This window comes from Pleurodeles waltl, chromosome 3_1 (assembly GCF_031143425.1).
Source record: "Pleurodeles waltl isolate 20211129_DDA chromosome 3_1, aPleWal1.hap1.20221129, whole genome shotgun sequence".
Taxonomy (NCBI): Eukaryota; Metazoa; Chordata; class Amphibia; order Caudata; family Salamandridae; genus Pleurodeles; species Pleurodeles waltl.
The window spans coordinates 786225533-786239191 of NC_090440.1; positions in this window are offsets into that span (position 1 = coordinate 786225533).

The following is a 13659-nucleotide window of genomic DNA, read 5'->3' on the forward strand; positions in this document are numbered from 1 at the left end:
CATCGTGGGACTCTCCTTTGTGTCTCTGAGTCGACCGCTGTCCTCAGATCTTCTAAGTGCCTGTTCCGGTACTTCTGCGGGCGCTGCTTGCTTCTGCGAGGGCTCTCTGAGTTGCTGAGCAACCCCTCTGTCTCCTCCTCCAAGGGGCGACATCCTGGTCCTTCCTGGTCCCCAGCAGCACCCAAAATCCACAACCCCGACTCTTGCAGCTAGCAAGGCTTGTTTGCAGTATTTCTGCGTGGGAAAACTTCTGCATCCTCCAGCACGCCGTGGGACATCTTCTGACCAAAGGAGAAGTTCCTGGCACCTTCTGTTGTTGCAGAATCTTTGGCTTCTTCCACCCGGAGGCAGCCCTTTTGCACCTTCATCCGGGTTTTAGTGGGCTTCTGTCCCCCCTGGACACTTGCGTGACTCTTGGACTTGGACTTTACTCCTACTTTTCAGGGTCTTGGGGTGGGGTATCTTGGACACCCTTACTGTTTTCTTACAGTTCCAGCGACCCTCTACAACCTCCCATAGGTCTGGGGTCCATTCGTGATTCCCATTCCACTTTTGGAGTATATGGTTTGTGTTGCCCCTAGACCTATGTCTACCTATTGCATCCTATTGTGATTCTACATTGTTTGCACTACTTTTCTTACTGTTACTTACCTGTTTTGGGTTTGTGCACATATAATTTGTGTATATTACTTACCTCCTAAGTGAGGGCATCCTCTGAGATACTTTTAGCATATTGTCACTAAAATAAAGTACCTTTATTTTTAGTATCTCTGAGTATTGTGTTTTCTTATGATATTGTGCTATATGATATAAATGGTATAGTAGGAGCTTTGCATGTCTCCTAGTTCAGCCTAAGCCGCTTTGCCATAGCTACCTCTATCAGCCTAAGCTGCTAGAAACACCTCTATTCTACTAATAAGGGATAACTGGACCTGGCACAAGGTGTAAGTACCACACGGTACCCACTATAAGCCAGCCCAGCCTCCCACATCTTCACATTCTTATTTTATATCACAGTCAATGATGCTTTACTACTAATAAATCAACAGTTGCTGTGATTTCAAAGAACTTTCCAACCAATTTAAATTCAGTTAGCAGTTGTTCTGTTCAGTATAGTTGGCAGTTGTCGTAATAAAATTTTTCAGACAACACGTTTCATGGCGACACATGCCTCTTCATCAGTGCTGAAATTTAGAACCCTCCATTAATGTTTACTAACATTTCTAAGTATTATCACATTATTCATAAGCATTGTGAAATCTCAACTGAATGATTCCTCAATCATCTATTCTGCTATTTGTAGGCATCACAAAAAACAATATAATTTTTAAGTAACAAGGGAAGTCCCATTGTTCTTATAGTTCCAAAGAAAACATTGTATATATTTGTAACAATAAAACAATCCTAATTTATATATATTTATTTCACTTAAAACAACTTGTGGCTAAGTTAACTATAACTCACTCCCCCACCATGCCCAGGTATTTACTGCAGATGTTCCACTGACTTTATCAGTGATGTTATCAAAGATGACATGAGTGCTGTAATTTGTGGGGTAACTAGCAATGCCTGGCGAGGACACAAGTTCTAGTTACCTTAGGGCTCGAGTTATAGGTACTTGAGGGAACTCTAACTATAACTGGTGAATTTCTGTGGTTTTGTATGTTTAAAATGTGAGCCTAACTGTAACATGCCTGTAACCTTTGGTTTTTTAAGTTAATTTCTATGTTTTTTCAGATTCTGTCTCCTAACTATAACGTCCTTGTAACCTTTGGTCTTTTCAGTGAATTTCTATGTTTTTTTAAATATGGTCATTTTCATCACTATACGTTAATCCAACGTTCGCGGCGGCATTTGGCCACAAGCAGGCCAGGCCCGAGGCCAACCCCCTATAAGCTCCCAACCATGCATCGTGCACGGCCTTCACCCATGCGCAGCGGAGGTTGCCTGCAAGCCTTGGCCTGCAGCCAGACCCTGCGGCCAACCTCCCTAACCATCCAAGGCCCACCCTGTGTACAGCCCTTTGACCAGATGTAGCAGGAGTTGGCCAAGGCCTGTGAGTGGATGTGTGAGAGTCTAAGTGGGTCTGTGGGTGTGTAACTGTCTGAGTGGGGCTGTGAGTGGGTGTGTGAGTGGGAGAAAGAGACTGAAAGAGAGGGCAAAAGAAAGTGATAGAGAGTTTTTTTAGGCTTTAATGGATGATATACTTAGAATTAGATATTTCTGCACACATTGAAAAGACAATTAAAAAGAGTAAGATCACCTTTCAGTATGACCCTTAAACATTTGAGGAAAATCACTAGGGACACACATGCATTCGAACTCTCAACACTCAGGCCCTCATTACAACCCTGGCGGTCGGTGATAAAGCGGCGGTCATACCGCCAACAGGCTGGCGGTAAAAAAAAAAGGGAATCACGACTATGGCAGAAACCGCCAACACAGACAGCCACTTTAACACTCCGACCGCCACGGCGGTAGAAACAAACACCGCGGCGGCCACCGCGAACAGACAGGCGGAAGACAATGTACCGCCCACACTACTAGAAGGCACCAATCCGCCAGCTTTTCCGGGGCAGTACCAATGCCATCAGTAGTACGGCGGAAACAGTCTTTGGAAGGGAAACCACTCACCTCTTGACACCCAACGAGGAACCAGGACGCCATGGAGCCCAAGTTACGGGTCCTGCCCGTGTTGATTTACCTCCTCATCTACCAGGAACATCAAAGACGGCGGCGACGACGACGCTGAGTACTGCACCTAGTACACAGGGAAGTGGGGGAGGAAAAAGAGAGTGACACACACACGCAACACGCCCACCCACAACAACATACACACACACACACATTCAATAACATCACAGATACACCCCGTCACCCCCTGGAAGAACGCAAGGACCAAATGAAATGAGTTTAACGAGTGTAATAATCGAACAATCAGGTAGCCCAAGATAACTTTAAATCATCAGTATATACAAATATTTACAGTAAGTACACAAGTCTGTACACTGTCCCATTAAATGTCCGTGGACCAGTGGTCCAAAAAAGCATGGGCGAAGCCCACACATGACACCTGCCTCCAAACGGAGAGAACACTGCAGGGACATCAGGTCGAAAAAACACAGGCACCTCAGGGGGAAGGGGAGAGGGAGCACCTCAGCGGGAAGGGGAGAGGGAGCACCTCAGCCGGATGATGGGACGACGCCACTGCTCCTCGAGGGGGCTCCATGCCCACTGCTTGGTCCTGGGGAGTGCAAAGCCACAGTCTCTCAAGTGGATGCTTTGCCCACTACTTCGTCCTGGGGAGGGCAAGGCCACAGTCTCTCAAGTGGGTGGTTTGCCCAGTGCTTGGTCCTAGGGAGTGCAAAGCCACAGTCGCTCAAGTGGGTGGTTTGCACACTGCTTGGTCCTGGGGAATGTAAAGCCACAGTCTCTCCAGCGGATGCTGTTATCCACTGGTTCTGGAGGGGGCATGGTGTCCAGTGTGCTTCATCCTGCCAAGGACTGGGGTAGTGGATGCTGTTCTCCACTGGTTCTGGAGGGGGCCTGGTGCCCAGAGTGATTCATCCTGCCGAGGACTGGGGTAGTAGATGCTGTTCTCCACTGGTTCTGGAGTGGGCCTGGTGCCCAGTGATGTTGCTCCAGCGGTGTGGCAGTTCCCATTCCCCCACATATGAGTCAGAGCCACGAGATTTACCGGTAACAGGTAGCATGATACTCCATGGAGGCAGAGCCACACTCCTTGCGACGACTAAGGCTGCAAACTGCTAGTAGTGCCAGTACTGGTGCCTCATGTAGTGTATGCAGGGTCCAGGACGTCTCCTGCAGCCTCGTACGCCTGCCCACTGGGGATGCTGCTGATGTCCGCTGTAGGGGCACTGGCTGGGCACGTCGCGGGGCAGGTGGCGGTGGCTGCAGCGGTGTCTGTGGCGGAGATGCTGCCGGTGGTGTAGGTGTCTGCACTTGTGGAGGGAGACACCAGGCCGGCTCCTGCAGCCTCGGAAGGCTGCCCACTGGGGATTATGCTGGTGACTGTAGTTGAGGCAGCTGCCGTGCAGGTGGCGGTCGTTGCGGTCGGTGCCCATCGTGGCATAGGTTGCCGGGCTGTCTTGCAAAGGGGTGACACCAGTCCCTCACCCGGAGGCTCTGTGCCCTGAGCGGACTTCCCTTTGCTCTTGTATCCCTTCCCCAACTTGGAAGTCACTGCTGGGATCTTGGCACTGTCCTCTTTGGTTCAGGAAGAGGCCTTGCTGGGTGGTTGGTGCGGCTTTTCTCTTCTGCATGCTGGCTCCTTCTTTACCTTGGCAGCTGGCGGAATAGGATGGTCCTTGGCTTCACTAGGTGGCATACTGGCAGCCCTGATGGGTGTCCCCTTTGATGTTTCCGGACTTGCAGAGACCACTCTGGACGAGGATTTGGTGGCTGAGGTGCTGGTCAGTGCTCGAGACAACCTGGCCCTAGGGGAAGGACGGGGGGTGTAGGGAAGAGCTCAATGCTAGCCAGGAAAAGTTTCTTAGACACACTGGGACGGGAAGATGGAGGGGGTTTGGGAGTGGAGGAAGAGGTAGTGGTTGTAGGAGGTGTACATCTGCTGAGTTTGGGTGAAGGTGCATGGGTTGGAGGCTGTTGTGAGGTGGATGGCTGTTGAGTGGGTGTGTGCCGGTGTTTGTGTACTTTGGCAGGAGGGCTCACAGACACACTGGGAGAGGACACAGGGGACGTGTGAATGGTAGTGGGAGTGGTGTTTGCACGTGAGCAGTGTGTGATGATGGGGGTGCTGGTGATGGAGGTAGTGGCTGAGGATGTAGTGCATGCAGGTGTGAGTGGAGACGAGACTGGGAGGGAGGTGGAGGATGTGGAGGAGGGGGACACAGTGGAGGCAGTGGATGTTGGTGTGGTGCTTGTGTGAGTGCCTGTGGGATGTGTGGTGCTTATGTTTGCCAGAGCCACTTTTGTGTGTTGATATGTGTGCATGATGGGCTGATGGTGTGCTTGCGATAGGCTGAGGTAGAGGGGATTGGGTCTGGGTAGTGGAGGTTGGAGGGGGGAGGCTGGACACAGGGACAATGGCTGCCATCAGTGCTGAGGCCAGAGCCTGAAATGCTCTCTGTTGGGCCACCACGCCAGAATGAATGCCCTCCAGGTATGCATTTGTTTGCTGCAAATGCCTCTCTACACCCTAGATGGCATTCAAAATGGTTGACTGCCCAACAGTGAGGGATCTCAGGAGGTCAACAGCCTCCTCACTGAGGACAGCAGGGCTGACTGGGGCAGGGCCTGAGGTGCCTGGGGCAAAGGGGATGCCCACCCTCCTTGGTGAGCGGGCACGGGAAACACGCTGAGGGGCTGCTGAGTGGGCGGTGCTGGTAGGGGGGGTGGCGGCTGTACCTGTTGTTGCGGTGGGCACAGATGTGCCTGCCACCGCAAGGGAGCTCCCATCAGAGGAGGAGTCACTGTTGCTGGTGTCCCTTCCTATCCCCGTCGTGGAGCTCCCCTCGCCCTCCGTCCCACTGGTGCCTTCAGACTCTGTACATTCACCCTCCTGGGCCATGTGGGTTGCGGCTCCCTCCTGCTCCGGTGCCACTGCTCCTCCGCCAGATGATGCTAATGCACACAAGGACAGGGTGACAAAACAAAAAGGGGGGGAAAGACAGAGGAGACACATGGTCAGTGCCAGCAACACCACTACCATTGGCGGACACAACACACAGGGAGCAGCCCTATGCACTAGCCCATGTACTAACAGTTCTTAGGAAAATCACCTGCCCATGGGGGACTATGCCTAACCCCATTTGCTGCACACCTGGAACCCACAGGAGCCTGACTAGTTGTAGATGGCCACTACCACTATTGGGGTTGGAGTGGCACAGAGCCTGCCTAACAAGGGACCTACCTTATCACGTTCGCCCTGGCCTATGGGAACCCACAGCCCACATCCCCCACCCAGACACCTCGTAAAGCGCGGAGAGTCAGCTGAATGAGACTGTACTCACCCCCTTGTGGCTGCTGTGATGCCCTCAAGCGCCCATCCAACTCCGGATATGCCACATCCAGGATCCGGAACATCAGGGGGGTCCTGGTGTGACGGGCACCCCTTCCATGTTGGGAGGCCACCCCCAGCTGGGCCTCCGCCGTCTTCTTGCTCCAGCGGCGCAGGTCCTCCCATCTCTTGCGGCAGTGGGTGCTCCGTCTATGATAGTCTCCCAGGGTCCACACTTCCTTGGCGATGGCACACCAAATACCCTTCTTCTGGTGGGCGCTGACCTAGAGGAAAGGTAAAGTAAGAATGGAACATACTCCCCCGTCCAGGTCTTCTTTCTCATTAGCCACCAGTTCCCACCCATGCCCTGAAACACATACACTGACCATCCTCACATGCAGGCCACAGCCCCCCCCCACAACATGTATCCTACATCCAGACCACTCCATACATTCATGTCCCATCCATCATGCTCACAGTGTACTCACCTGTTTGACTGGCGGACCATAGAGTAGTGTGTACTGGGGGAGGACCACATCCACCAGTTTGTCCAATGTAATGTGTAATGTTAATGTTTGTAATGTGGGTGTGTGTTTTATAGTTGTGTGTGGGTGTGGTGTGTGTATGTGTGTCAGGTGTGTGTTTTTTTAATTTTCCAATGTGTTTGCGTTTTGTAAGTGTGTGTGTATTTTGATCGTGGCGGTGTGTACCGCCAATGGATTAGCGCGGTTGAAAGACCGCTGCGTTGATTCGTGGGTCGTGATAGTGTGGGTGTATTCCTGTTGGCGTAATGGTGTGGGTTTTGTTATCGCCAGTTTATCAATGACCTTTGGTGTGGCGGACTTGTGTGGGTGTCTGAATTGTGGCGGATTTCTAGATGTGGGTCATAATACTTATAGCGGATTTCTGCCGCGGGCACGGTATGTTGGCGGCCGTCAGCACGGCGGTCAGCGGCCTTTAACGCCAGGGTTGTAATGAGAGCCTCAATGTCTGTGACCTTCACACTTGAGCTATGTCATTTTTTTTGTGTTTTTTTAAATAGCCTTTTATGGGCTATAAGGGACCACGGGGTAAGCCTCAAAGCCTCACTCATGGTCCCTCACTATTTTTTAATTTATTTTGTAATATGCCTTTATGGGCTATCAGGGACTGCAGGGGAAGCCTCAAAAGTCCACTCTTTGACAGTGGGACCTGTTTGACAGGTCCCGCTGTCAAAAAGCTGACTTTGTTTGTTGTGACTTGGCTGCAAATTCAAAGCTGCAGCCAAGTCACAGCAAACAGCTATGTCCCCTGGGGCGGGGGGGGGATGGTAGCAGGAGCCGGCCCTGGGGGATGGAGTCCCCGGGTCCATCAGTGGCTCCACGAGGGGGTGGCCACACAGCCTTCGTCCATTGTAGTAGAAGGCCCGGGAAGGTGGTGGTCCCTGGGCTTTGGGAGGCCGAAGAGACCCCCTTTACATTATTTAGTGTTAGCCTCGGGGATGTGGTGGTCCCCTGTGGTGTGGGGGTTGTTAAGGCCCGCACCCAATTTCTTGAATGCCCCATGGGGTGGTGGTCTGGGGGTCCAGGGGGGTCGCGCTCCCCCCTGCTCATATTTCCCCAGGAGGTGATGGTCCCAGGCGCTGTGCAGGGGCCATAAGGCCCTCCCCCACATTATAAAAGCATTTTTGCAACTGAGGTGGTGGTCTCCAGGGCGCAGGTCACCACCACGCAGCCAAGGCCCATATTTCATTATAGCCCCAGGGAGGTGGTGGTCCCTGGGGCTGTGTTGGGGCTAGGACCCCACCCCCCTATTTTCTTTTTTTAGTTTGCACTGTGGATTTGTGACCCCATTGCGAATTTGCTGTAAAGATTTGAAAAAAAAAAGCTTTTTAGTCTTTGGGACCCCAGCACCAGAGCTAAGGGGTCAGGGTGTTCATACCCTGGCCCCTTTTGTATTTTTTATTCTTTTTTGACAGCCAATCAGATCTCAAAACGTGATTGAGAGGGTTTGCGAATCCATCACTTCCATAGATATACAAATTTGGATTTCCTTACATTTATCAAAAATTACTAAACGGATTTACACCAAATAACAAAAAGGGCTCTTTCTGGACCAAGAGCTACCTTTCTGCCAAATTTGGCACAGTTCCGTCTAGTGGTTTTTGCGCTATCACTGTTCAGTTTTTCTTATTGGAGTTAACTTTGAAAATGCTCTAAATTTCATCCCCCCCCCCCTTTACCTCAGCCCCTGCTTGACGGAGAACCCGAGAATCTTTCCAGATAGCAGCTCACATGACTATCGAATTTTGGGAAGATTTCACAAAGATTCTTCTAGCAGCGCCAAAGATATAGGCAAGCAAATAACAGCTTTTCTATAGAAACTAGGTCCTAACTATAACTACCTGGAGTGGTTGTATTTTACTGCTTAGAGAGCCCTAAAGTCCACAATTTGTTTCCTCGTTGAGTGCGATCCCTACTCACCCTTTTCCTAATTAAAATTAAGGTGATGCATTCATGCTAAAGGTAGGGGTACTCGCAATGTTTCACAATGTCTTGGTTCTTGTGTTTGTGATTTCTTGAGAGTTTCTCTAGAGCTTGAATATTTTATCTCATGTACAGTCATGTCCTAGATTACTTACATTTAAAGAAGACAGTGTTTACCTGTTGTTTCGCACACATGCGTGTCACACATAACCAAATCATTGATAGCTTACCAATTCCTGATAGATGCATTCCACTGATCAATATGTTGTGGCCATCACTCCTTTTAAAAAGGCACTATTTTATCTGCTGACGAGTCACATAATTATTTTTAAAATCTAAATAAAGAGACAACACATTCGAATTCAAAATTCTAAAGTAAAAGGTACTCCAAGTATTCAATACCTAAAATAATTTGACGTAGACAAACGCCAATGAAGGGCTAATGGAAGTCAAAACAATCCATATTATCTAGGTAGGTAAAGTGCAGCCTGCCGCATAACATTTTACTTGATCTACATTTTGCGTTCCAATCTTACACATAACGCGATCTCATCATCTTTCATTATAGAGTGCCGTTAGCCAGAAAGCACACAATATTACTGCAAAGGCATTACTATCGCATAATACTTTTGTATTCTGTCTAGTATTTCCAGTGCACACAAAACCATTTTCGCGCATAAAGGAACATTTGCTATAGATTAAGCGCTGGAGGCAGCATTTTAACCGCGTATCACATCAAAAAGTATAAATCATTTCCAAGCAGAAATTGTTGTTACTCGCAACTTTGTAGCATGGGAGTCTTCCATGTTAATATCATTGCAGACAATGTATCAAATGTATTGTTCATGTTAAATACGAAATCACATTTATGCACATAAAGATACATTTACTGAAGATACAACGCTGGGGACAGTATACTGACAGACACACAGCGTGTCACATCATACAAATCATTTCTAAAGAGAAATAGTTTTTCCTTGCAACATTGTAGCATCGAGGTCTTCCCATAAGCATCATCTTGTGTTTGGTGTCCCAATAGTTATGACATTCAACTTGGTTGGTGAATCTCAACCGCTTACCTTTAAAACCTCTTAAAACCAAGTTGTCACAAACAGAAGAAACTTAACGGCTACAAATAAAGCTCTCTACAAAAAATGGAAAAAGATCGAATTATTGGGCTTAAACAGCTCAAGTTTATCAGCCATCTGACTCCATTTCATTATGCTATATCACTTTCATAGTTCAATATTTACCTGTCCTCCTTACTTCAACGGACCTTCCAAATAACATCGTACTATTGTTACAAACATTCATTTTATATTGTGAGGCCCAGTTCACCTAAAGTTTGTCAAAGGATTTATCATTGCATGAAGACAAAAAAAAATCTGTTATTAGTAACTAACCTTCCTTTTGAAAAAAATATGGAGCATATTTGTAGACTTTAAAGTCAACATCCCAGGTTTGAACCCTCGTACTCTCCCTCTGTAGGTTCTCTTCCGGAACCATTAGGCCATTTCATTTTATTATTTCAATTTGCCAAAATACCTGCTGTTCTACTCAACACAGCTTCCTCACAAATACAACATTATCAACTTGGAACAAGAACAATTCAGATATCTTGCAGGACAGTAATGTTACATGGAGACCTATAATTTCAGGTATATGATCGGCAACAGAAAGAATATCTGAAAACATAGCTATTTTTCTGGCACCTTTTGTTTTGAATCTGGCACCTTATATTAACCCCTTTACTGCCAGGCCTTTCCCCCTCAGGTGGCAGGCCTTTTTTGGCTATTTGGGGCAGTTTGCGCTTAGGCCCTCATAACTTTTTGTCCACATAAGCTACCCAAGCTAAATTTGCGGTCTTTTTTTCCAACATCCTAGGGATTCTAGAGGTACCCAGAGTTTGTGGGTTCTCCTGGAAGAGACCAAGAAATTAGCCAAAATACAGCAAAAAGTTTGTATTTTAAAAACAAAATGGGATAAACGGCTGCAGAAGAAAGCTTGTTTTTTTCCCCTGAAAATGGCATCAACAAAGGGTTTGCGGTACTAAAATCACCATCTCCCCAGCTTCCAGGAACAGGCAGCTTTGAATCAGAAAACCAAATTTTTCAACACAGTTTTGGCACTTTACTGGAACATGCCCCATTTTTACTATATTTTGTACTTTTAGCCTCCTTCCAGTTAGTGATAGAAATGGGTGTGAAACCAATGCTGGATCCCAGAAAACTAAACATTTCTGAAAAGTAGACAAAATTCTGAATTCAGCAAGGGATCATTTGTGTAGATCCTACAAGGTTTTCCTACAAAAAATAACAGCTAAAATAAAATAATATTCAAATTGAGTTGAAAAAAAAGATTTTTCTCTGCGTTTTACTCTGTAACTTTTTCTTTCAATGTCAGAATTTTGAAAGCAATATACCGTTACGTCTGCTGGTCTCTTCTGGTTGCAGGGATATATAGGGCTTGTAGGTTCATCAAGAACCCTAGGTAATCAGAGCCAATAAATGAGCTGCACCTTTCAATGGGTTTTCATTTTATACCGGGTATACAGCAATTCGTTTGCTGAATATAAAGAGTGAAAAATAGGTATCAAGGAAACCTTTGTATTTCCAAAATGGGAACAAGATGAGGTGTTGAGAAGCAGTGGTTATTTGCACATCTCTGATTTCCGGGGTCCCCATATTAGCATGTGAATTACAGTGCATTTCTTAAATAGACGTCTTTTTTTGCACACTGTCTTATATTTGGAAGGAAGAAATGTAGAGAAAGACAAGGGGCAATAAAACTTGTTCTTCTAATCTGTGTTCCCCAAGTCTCCCAATAAAAATGGTACCTCACTTGTGTGGGTAGGCCTAGTGCCTTTGACTGGAAACACAACATGGACACATCACATTTGTACATTAAAATCTAACGTGTTTTGTGCAAAATGCCTAGCTGTGGATTTTGTTCTCTAGCTCAACCAGCACCTAGGGAAACCTACCAAACCTGTGCCTTTTTGAAAACTAGACACCTAGGGGAATCCTAGATGGGGTGACTTGTGGGGCTCTCACCAGGTTCTGTTATCCAGAAGCCTTTCAAACCTAAAAATTTGTCACAAAAAAACTTTTTCCTCACATTTCGGTGATGGAAAATTCTGGAATCTAAGAGGAGCCACATATTTCCCTCCACCCAGCATTCCCCCAAGTCTCCCGATAAAAATGGTACCTCACTCGTGTGGGTAGGCCTAGTGTCCACAAAAGGAAATGCCACAAAAAACTATGTGGACACATCAAAATTATCAAATAAAAAACGACCTGTTTTTGCAGGAGGGCACCAGCGTCTTTGGTCCTGGGCTCAGCAGCCATTTAGGGAAACCTACCAAACCTAAACATTTCTGAAAACTAGACACCCGAGGGAGTCCAGAGAGGTGTGACTTGCGTGGATCCCCCAGTGTTTTCTTACCCAGAATGCTCAGCAAATCTCAAATTTAACTAAAAAATCAAATTTGTCACACATTTTTGTGTGATTTAATCGCACTGGGACCAATTTTCTACCACCCAACGCTCCCCTCAGTCACTCAGTAAAAATTATACCTCACTTGTGTAGGTGGGCCATGTGCCTGTGACAGGGAAAAGCCTAAAACATGTTGAAATTGAGGGGACACCAAAGCGGGTCCAAAAGGGCACTTTGAAAAAAACATTTTTAGGCTAACAAGTGGGGCAGAATTTTTATCAGTATATTTGCAACAATGCTGAGTGGTTCGAAGTTTGGGGATTCCTACAGATTCCGGAAGGTTCCATCACAAAAATGTGGGGAAAATGTGATTTCCAGCAAAGTTGGAGGTTTCTGCAGGGTATTGTGAGTAAGAAAATGGTGCGGGTGCATGTGAAGCACACCACCCTGGACTCACCCAAATGTTTAGTTTTCAGATGTGTCTAGGTCTTGTGGATTTTTCTACATTGCAGCGTCCCAAAGTCCAGAAAGTGTAGCCCTCACAATTCCAAGTGAGACGATTTTGAGAGTTAGACAAGCTCTCATGGCCCAACTGTAAAACCAAAACCCAAAATAATCAAATGTCCTCTTGCTTGCCGTGGGATAAGATGTTTTTAGTGTACAGGGGAGAGCTGAAAGACTGTTACCCCCTTCAGTTGGGCCGAGGGGATAACCATGCCCATAATGCTTGGTAGCCACCACCCCCTTTTTTTTTTTTTTAATTCCCTGGCATCTAGTACGCTTTCTTCCCCACAAGGAGTGGATCGGGGGTAATTGCCCCATCTGCCCACTGGTGGGCACAACAACTTTGGCCCCATTTATTTTGGGTTTGTCTATGGCCAATCCCCCACCCTCTTTTTTGGAAAAACTAAATCCTCCCTGGTGTCTGGCAGATGGGTCTTCCAAAAATAGGCCGATGCCAACAGTAATGTGCCCCCATGGGGAGTGACCCTTGTCCAAGGGGCTGATCCCCCAAACAAAACACGCACATACACACACACAATCCCTGGTGCCTAAGTGGTGTCTGTCCCCCGCGGGGCAGATCGGCCTAATAGAAGTAGGCCAATCTGCCCCCAATGGGGGCAGAAATGGCTTAAAACAAATTCTCCTTCCCCCCCCCCCAGGGGAGTGACCCTTGCCTAAGGGGCCGCTCCCCTTGAGTGAATTTGACAAAAAAAAAAGAAAATCCCTGGTGTCTAGTGGTTTCTGCCCCCCATGAGGCCAGATTGGCCTAATAAAAATAGGCCGATCTGCCCCCAATGTGGGCAGAAATGGCCTAAAAATATTTCCTAAAAAGTACTGTTTGTTGGATTGTGATGAAGCTCAAGGTATTTATTTTGCAACTGCTGGGAATTTTGTGTTCTGAGTAACAGTATTTTGTGGCAACTTTGAAAAATTAGATTATATGCTTTAATGTTTCTGGATGATGTTTCTTGAACCAAAGAGTACAAGGGTTTGAGCCACCGGTGTGTATTTGAAATATTATTGCTTTGTTTAAATTATATGTTGCATCTGCTGGGGATTTTTTGCTCTGAGTAATAGTCTCTTTTGGCTACTTTGTAAAGTAAGATCAGATGATGGTTCAATGTTTCCCGTTGATGATTCTTGAAAGGAGAGTACAAGGTCTCAATCCACAGGTGTAGATTTCAAATCTTATTGCTTTGGATTGGTTATATTTCTAGTTATTAATGTTGTATTTGTGAGGATGATCTATTGGGTAGAACAGAGGGGTTTATTTTG